This window comes from Mchenga conophoros, linkage group LG4 (assembly GCF_057382185.1).
Source record: "Mchenga conophoros isolate Kocher_MC1m ecotype Shallow Benthic linkage group LG4, M_conophoros_male_GT1.1, whole genome shotgun sequence".
Lineage (NCBI taxonomy): Eukaryota > Metazoa > Chordata > Actinopteri > Cichliformes > Cichlidae > Mchenga > Mchenga conophoros.
The window spans coordinates 1750181-1758885 of record NC_140529.1 but is presented as its reverse complement, the minus strand read 5'-3'; the positions used below and the strand labels follow the sequence as shown (position 1 = coordinate 1758885).

The window sequence follows — 8705 nt, the reverse complement described above, 5'->3', positions numbered from 1 at the left end:
GGTACAGTAATTCAACTCAAGGATGGGAAAGCCATGCTGAAGCCAGTTTATATTTTGGACAGGACATGGGACATTTATTCAGAATGAAACAGTATAGGCGGGTAACTGGACTGGTATTTAAGAAGTGTTTTCTACTCAGTTTGAGCACTCGAAGCACATTCTGCTGTGAGGCTTATTCACCCAATCGCACACATTCACACAGTTTTTTAAATCTATACCTAAGTACTTTTATCTCTGATGGATGCACTGAGAGCAACAGTGCTTTGAGTATCTTGTCTAAGGATAGTTGATACTTCCACAGAAGGAGCTGGAGATTGTTCCACTGACCATCTGATTGGTAGATGAATTGCTCTGATACCTGATCCGTGGCCACCCTACATCCCGGGAAATGGAAGTGAGAAATTAATTTGTAAATAGTATGTAACAATAGAGGTGTGAACTGAAGTGGGAGAAATAGTTCATTTATGTAACCTGTCCATTAATCTAGTACTTTAATGTTACATATATTAATGCACGTGATGCAGGTGCAGTCCGTGTTCCAGTGGAGAAGATTGTATGTGTGAATGACAGCAAGTTCAAATTTCATGCTCTCGCTCTTTTAGAGCTCAGCAGATACCCATGTGTATGTGAGATAAACATCCAGCGGCTCATGGGTGTGTGTGTGTGTTGACCTCACATATTCACACTCACGGGGCCATTTTTGAGCCAGTGTCTTTGCAGTAGTGATTGGGGTCGCTGCTTATAACTCACGCTTTCTATTACCTGGCTTGCTCATTTCTCTGCTGATGGTTTCACTGCGACTGGCGGCTCGAAAAATGACGGTAAATATAAGCAATGGCCAAATGAAGCTCTCTGAAGCATCGGCGCGTATAATTTGAAACAGGATTCATTACTCGAAGCTTTTCAACACAGTCCTCTTTTACAGCATCTGGTGGCCGAAGCACGAAGATCTCAAAGATCAAAGATCTCAAAACTGGATTATCAACACGTTCTCATTCCCAACTCGTCAAACGTGTGACGCATGGTCAGGCTCCCTCTGCTGCACTTATGGACGCGCAGGGTACCCCCCTCGCGTCGGGAATTGACGTGAAGGGTCCTCCGATTGAAGAGATTGCTGCGGAAGTGCCTGTTGTCGGTATATTTAGACATTTTCCAAATCACATTGTAGTGACGTATACAGAACACAATAAATTATATAATGTAAACAACTACCTGAAAAACAGGTAGAACGATGCTTTTGTATCGTTTATTGCATTTACGGAGGGAGTGGTGTATGCTGGGTAATGGCACAGCTAGCTACTGGGTGACTTTATTCACCCGCTTCGGCTGTTATCAGTCCATACAATGGGCGTTATTAGCACAAATCAGTCCCATAGATATGGGCCATCTCCTGCTAGATTGTTCAGAAGGTTGTTCTCATCCATCCAGATGGAGGATCACTAACAGGAGCGTGGAAGACTCCAGAATCCACTCTGGCTGGAATCCGGTGGATATGCAGTGTTTACAGGTAAGACCATTTAAACGGACAGCATTTATAGAATGACTATTAAAAGTCAGCGAGTGTCAGTAATGTTAATGTGGTTATGTTAGTAATACACCGAGTGCTAATATAACAGCTTTAAGATGCATTTGTAGATGTTATTACGTGTTTTACCGTCTTTATGGTGCTAGCTTAAAGTTACGGTGTAAACGTTAGCCTATATTGGAGTAAAGCTGTTACTGGTTAAACGATGTTAGCACAGAAATATTAGCTTCTGTCATGACTGATGAAGTTACTAGTTAATAAAGTTTTCAGTAAAGTGTTTAATCGCAGCCACAGACTGACAGCAAATATCTCGATTAGCTTCAGTGCATCTGTAATAAATATGTGCAAGTTTCAGTGCTTCGTTTAAACTGTATGATACTTATACTGACCCAGGGTCAGTGTAAAATACAATCCTAGCTGTGTGAACAAAGCCTGGCTCCTTTAATCCTGCATGACAAACCTCAGGATGCTGGTTATTATTACTCTTTCCTGCTGGCACACCTGTCACACCTGAGAGTCAGCTAGAAACTTACAGTGACGTGGACATCATGCAAAGACTGCCAGACTCTGTAATACTGCAAATGATCAGTGACTCAGGTTATCACTAAACTTTAAACGGCACCTCTGTGTCTCTGTGTGCTGAACATCTAGGATTGAGTCAGGCTGCATTGACTGTGGGACTTTAATGTGTTAAAAGCAGATTGAAGATGGCTCAGAAACATTTGAAGATTAAAATTTAGCATTATGGCTGCTGGTGGTTTGTAAAGCCTCTACTCAGCTGTATTTTTGTTACTAACTTATGTTTGTTGTTGTTTAACACAGATTTCAGAAGAGCAAATATGCTTAATAGTTTAACTAGATTTCATTTGTCAGTGTGGGACTGCTGAGTCACCTGAAGAACTCGTTTCATTCATTCTCCACATGATGTTCATTTACAGAAATGTTTCACAGGAACTGATTTCTCCCAAAGGGTGAACTAGTGTGTTTCCATAGATTATCTCTGTATGAATGTACTTCTTAAATGAAGGCAAGTGTTTGTCCTTTTTTGTTCCTCAGGTACAGTACGTGATATCAAGGGCAGGCGGTCAACACTGGGGGTAGACAAGAAGCAGACGTACTTCCAAGAGGGAGCTGCAGTGAGGTCAGAGGTCAGAATCTGAAACAGCTCAGGTTTATATTTTAGAGGTTATAAAAAAATCAAAATGTATTTATAAAGAAACCTTTAAATAATAGTCATAATTATGATTATTATAAGAAATATCAAACATTTAAGTGTTAGCCCTGCGATAAACTGGCAGCCTGTCTTTGTCCTGTATCAGCTGGGATAGGCTTCATCCTCCCGCAACCCTGAATTGGATACATTGTATTCCAATTATGTAATCTGATCATTTACAAACTCAAGGTATCTAATCAAAATGTAAGTACAACATTAAAAAGTTTTTGCATCTCTGTGTGTGGAGTGAAGCTGTGGAACAGACTAAGTAAAGATATGAAGCAATGTCCAAGCATGGCGCAGTTTAAAAAGCGGTTTAAGGATATGGTTTTTACAGGGTACAGGGAAAAGGTAGAGATTTGATAGGGTGTTCTTGTCTAATATTTTCATGTGTGTGCGCATGCACGGGTTTGTTGGTATGGGTATATATGTATGTGTATATGTATGTATGTATGTATGTATGTATGTATATATATATATATATATATATATATATATATATATATATATAAAATTGTAGGTTGTGTATCCTTCAGGTGTTAATAGGGTTATTGAAAATGTGTATATGTGCGTATGTGTGTATATACGTAGGTATGGATAGATAGAAACATATATGTGTATATATTAAAAAAAAATAAAAAATAAAAAATTACACATAACATATAATGTAATTACAAGGAGGTATTTCTGTAGTCTATTGATACTAGATAGTGGAAAAGGGGTGGGATTAAATAAGCTTATGCTTCTTCCTGCTCCTTTTTGAACATGGACGTTATTTGGAGTTGTGGTTGCTCGTTTTCCTTTTGTTTGCTTTGTTCATTTGTCTCTTTTAATTCTATTTTTTTTTTTTTTATACTTTTTCAACATGTTCAAAATAAAGATTCAATCAATCAAAAAGCAGAAATAAGTGTGACATGAATGTAAATGTGTTAGCTGACATAGAGGACAGCTACATGTAGTCTGAAAAACCTTTGTTGTCAAGTTTGCAGGTCTATCAGCACGAGACATTCTTACATAGAAGAGTCTGTTGAAGTCTCTAACTCAGTGAAGCATTATTGGTCCCGTCTGTTTGGATAAATATAGTAAGTTGATGTTTGTCCATTTATTGACACATTTTCTTAAGTGCTTATCCAGCTCAGGATCACAGTGGAGCTGCAGCTGGATATGTTCACTAAATAAACCTTACAAAAGTTAACAATAAACCTGCATCCATGTACGTTGTTGTCCACAGGATGAGAAAATCAAAGTGGAAGACAGTGGAACATGTTAATAAATGTTTGTGTGTTTATGCCTGTGTCTTTCACAGGAGGCGCTGGAAGGTTTCCCTAATAGTTCCTGGTGAATCAAAGCAGAACCATAAAGGTTGCTGGACTGCATGATGGCCTTACCCCTGAGCCGTCATCCTGTTAAAGAAGGAACCAGTTAGAAGCTGTTTTCAAAGTAGCTGAGCAGATTTCATCTCAAGTAAGCAATTAACTGTTTGTTCATCTGTTCTGCCACTTAAAGAGCATTTAAGGACGTCTTTCGAGTGTCCAGTTGAATTAATTCTACTGGCTCTCATGGTCATTTGTTATTATAGACATATTTTTCATGTTCATCCAGCTATTTAGTAAATTCTATCTATTTAGTAATATCCGTCAGCTATAAAATGTAATATAAATATAAAAATATCTAAATATCTCCTGCCCTTTATGTTTTAATGATGTAAGTCTGTTTACATTAGCATTCCTCACATATCAATGAGATGCTGTACAGTACAATCCTACTGACACAGCAGAGGGATAACGACGGCTATTCAACATCGTTACACGACACATTCGAGCTGCATGATGCAGACAAAGTGACTAAATCATCTTTTTGTGGTTTATTGTCTTCAAACCAGCAGACAAAGCTGATGGCAGAAGATGTCAGAGAAGAACTTCAGGCCGTGGACTGAAAAGGTATTTTTTTCTTGTTATCAAAAGACATTTGGAGTGGCAGCTTCTGCAACTGGTTGTGCTAAAGTAAAGCTTACAGTCTAAGAAACCACAGTGTTGATATTCAGCACAAAGAGAAAAGCTCACTTGTTTGAATTTATTTACAATCCTAGTTTTATAAATTCTGACTGTAAACAGCGTTTACAGCTCTGATATTGTTTGACACTCGATATCAGGTGATAGTGTTTAATTTAAAGGTTTCTGTTTCCCAATGAGCCATTTACACTGACCAGTGTCAGTTTAACTGTAACACATTCATTATTTAGATTCAACAGAGAAATAACTGAATGTAAAAAATGGCAGCCCTCAGGCAGGTTTATAGAGATATATGCATGCATTATGAAATTTATGTATCCCAGATAATTGTTATTCATCTAGTCATGGCAGACCCACCTCTTCCTCCCAAGTTAACTGCAACCCAAAAGAACTAGTGGGGCTATTTACACACTCACAACCAGTGTGGGGTAAAAAGAGCCACCAAAAAGCTGTCAGCCACAGATGTGCTAGAAGAGTTAGAAACTCTACTTATGGAGAAACTTTATAAGTCTAACAGGGGACAGGTACTCCTGCCCAAATAACATGATATAACCCCACATACAGCCCAGCCATAAAGTGAACCAAGTCATTTAGTTAAAGACAGCATGGGACCAAATGCATGTAACCAGCCTGCACCAACCTGACATTTCTTCCTCCTGAATTAAATGAATGAATGGATGAAAGTTAAATGACTACAAACCTAAAGCCACTAGTTCCCACACTGGAGCTCCCTGACACTGTGTGTTAACCGTATTTAGCTTGTATCAACAGTTGTAACAGGCTTAGCCACCTGAGACACTGCATTGAATTTGTTCCTGTCTTAATGATTTCAGCTCAGATGTTCTGCTTTTTCCTTTCAGTAGATCAAAGCAGCTCGTGCTCCTTCTGCTTCCAATTTAGAAGAAGAAGAAGAAGGCGAAGGCTTCAGCGAAGTGGCGTTCATGGTCTCAGTGAACAGTCACGGTCACACACTGCATGTGGTTTTAAAAGCAACATGTCTGTTCAGTACAACAATGGAGATGTGTAATATTAGTGCAGCTACGGTTTGTTCTTGAACATCACTTCTGTTTTCTACTTTGATCACTTAGACCAAAAAAGTGTTGTTTTCAGATTCTTTCTTTTACATCTATAAAGCACCTGCTCATTTTTTATTACAATTATTTCACATGAATGTTAGTGTTTCCTTTATGATCTTTTAATGCTTACACTACACTGTACATGTCTACATTAGAGACATTTCTGTTACCTGTTTCTGTTGACTCAGAGTTGTAAAATGTTCTTTTATTTGATGCACAATGTGAAGTTCATAATTTTCTTACAAATAAAACTCTGATGACAAACATGAACAGCTGTGCTTATTTCTGAGACATGAGTTTTTGAATGTGTTGATATTTAGACAGTGTGCATCTGTCTGCTGAAACTGTGATGGTGAACCTGAGGTGATGGTCAACAGAAGGCAAATATATATCAATATAAAACAATATTGAAGTAATGTCTTTACCCTCTGCAGCGTGTGGACGCTGTGCACGCAATCACCTTATTCACTGTAGTAAACGTGCACCGCTAGCTCACGTGACTGACTGTCTCCATGGTTACAGCTGTTAAGGTTCAAAATATTGGGGATGGAGACAAGAGAAAAAACCACAATAACAACACTGGTCCGGCCGGGTTGAGTCAAACGATGATTTAATGATCACACACGTGGGAGATGGACACTGATGCAGACAGCCTCAAAATCTCAAAATGGTGGAGCATTGCTCAAACTTTTATAACCTCTGGTGCCTCCACCTTATCATAAAAAGCCTAAACATTCACATGCTCTCTCTCACACAGCGCCTAAGCTACGACCTTGGCTCCCTGTTTATCTGCTCCTGCTGAAATGGGGCAGAAAACTCCAGCACACTCTATTCTCTTCTACTCAGACAAATTAGACAATAACCTTCTGCGAACAGTATTTCTTATAACTCAGCAATATAATGCATCATAAAACAATATCATTCATTCACAACAAGTCAGCAATTTAAGGTAATGCAAATCAGTTTAACTAATGCAATAGTTATCAGCTTCTTCTAACTCAGGAGAATAATGCAAACTAAAACTACATAATAATTCACAATCTTTAATTAGGGGTATAACATGGCATAAAATAATATCATAATTTTACAATTCCCCCTGATGAGGTCATTAGAATAATGACCTCACAAACACCCTGTAGCCCAGTGTGGCCGGGTTCATCTCTTCTCACTCCTGAGGTCCTTTGTCCCCCTGAGGGGCAAACCATATGTAAGATGACCTCTGTGTTTGCGCAAGTCAGGTGCAAGACAAACTATTACTACAAGGATAGCAGGTCCAGATGACACTCCCCTGTTCTCCCACAGCTTTATTTGGTGTTCCCTTATACCATTCAGACGTAGACTAGAACCTCTGTCCGAAGAGCTCTTAACCTTTATTTTATTGCTGCAGCTACCAGTGTCGTCCAGTTGGGTGATCCTCTGCTCTTAATTCTCCAACCTTAGGGGTTAGACAACCCTTCAGTCGTAACACAGATCAGGGGATTATTCTGCTCCGATTTCAAACAACGATCTGTGTATTCTCCAGAAAAAGGAATAGGAAGGTGTCCCCTTTTTGCCCAAAAGCCTCTCGAACTCCGTTGGTCTGGTGTTCCCGGATTTCCGCCAACCCCTTCATGGTTATTGCTGTGTTTATGGGATCCATCCTTTTGTGGTGACTAGCTGGAGCCCAAACGCCATGACCCTTGGACCCAGTTGGTGTCTCGGCAGTCACTGTGTCTGACTCTGCTACGGAGGGTCCTCGCATCTCTGTGACCTCGTCTGGTGTCTGTTCCTTTCTCTGTAAGAGACAGAAAACCAAAACACCTCTCTTCCTAACCCTAATAATCTAATGTTGTTATCTACTGACCTTCTAGTGATTCAGAATTGGTCTAAACATTCAGAATGTCCCAGGGACTTATTCTAATCATATCTTATGTGTGTGTAAGCATGTTTGCATTTAGCCCTCCGCACTCAAGGCATTTCTTACACTTTATCAGTCCGGACAGTCACGCCGAACGAAGCTTCTGACCTTCAAAAGGCCGAGTGCCAACTCGTTATAAGCACATTTGCAAGGTGTGTCTGAAGATTATTGAAACCCCTCTTTTTAACAAAAGACAAAAAATTAACAAATCTTCTAAACGCTATTCAGTTCATTTCAATGAGTAATGATTAAACATGAAAGTGATAGTTTATGCTTTTTCACTGATTCTCTAAAAGGTCCGTCTTCTCGGACCGCTATTAGCTTAAGCTTTACCATTCCTAAATTATTAAAGACACAAATGAAGTTATAAAATGTTCAAATAATCCTGGTTTGATGTTAAAGCTCAACCTTCCCCCCTTTTTTGACACATTCCAATGTGTCAAATCAACGGAGCTAGAACATTCAAAAAAAAAAAGTTAGGCAGCTACAAAGTTTCCCAGACTCTTAAGGTGATCCGCGTGTAACGTTCTGACTCAGGTATTTAATATTTTAATAAATCTCGTTTAATTAACTGCCACTATTTAAACTAACCTTAAAGACATAATTTAAGAAAAGATCACAAAGAATAACATGATATCAGTGTTTTGTAAGCGCGTGCGGCCTTCTATGCTCGAAGCCTTTCCCCTCAATAGATCAGTCAGACATTCGCGCTGACTGTAGCTTTTAACCCTTATTAACTTGAGCACAACTCTACAATGAGCAACAAGTTGCAATATGTATAAAAATGATCATGGTTACACTTGCAATGAAAAATTATATCATTATCCTAACACCTGTAAATGGAAGATTCATCAGAGGTTATAACAATCACAGGAACACAGACGTTAGTATAAGGTCAAAAGCTTCAATAAATGATCATCGATGCAATGCTTGTTGCATGATTCTCATACAATAATAATGCTGACATTAAAATAACAGTATA

General features: G+C 38.9%; 1 long non-coding RNA gene across 6 annotated transcripts; it reads left to right on the top strand.

The window, feature by feature from the left end:
- The first annotated feature begins 703 nt into the window (after nt 1–703).
- Nucleotides 704–6079, top strand: LOC146575243 (uncharacterized). 6 transcript variants are annotated; one of them, XR_014892099.1, is made up of 7 exons: nt 704–821; nt 926–1135; nt 1429–1507; nt 2582–2673; nt 3721–4202; nt 4621–4678; nt 5611–6079. It is a non-coding gene; the product is annotated as an uncharacterized LOC146575243 (long non-coding RNA). The 6 variants fall into 6 exon arrangements; XR_014892097.1 differs by lacking the exons at nt 704–821; nt 926–1135 and having other exon boundaries at nt 1147–1507; nt 3721–3820; nt 4045–4202; XR_014892098.1 differs by lacking the exons at nt 704–821; nt 926–1135 and having other exon boundaries at nt 1147–1507; nt 2582–2666; nt 4045–4202.
- The last annotated feature ends 2626 nt before the right edge of the window (nt 6080–8705 follow it).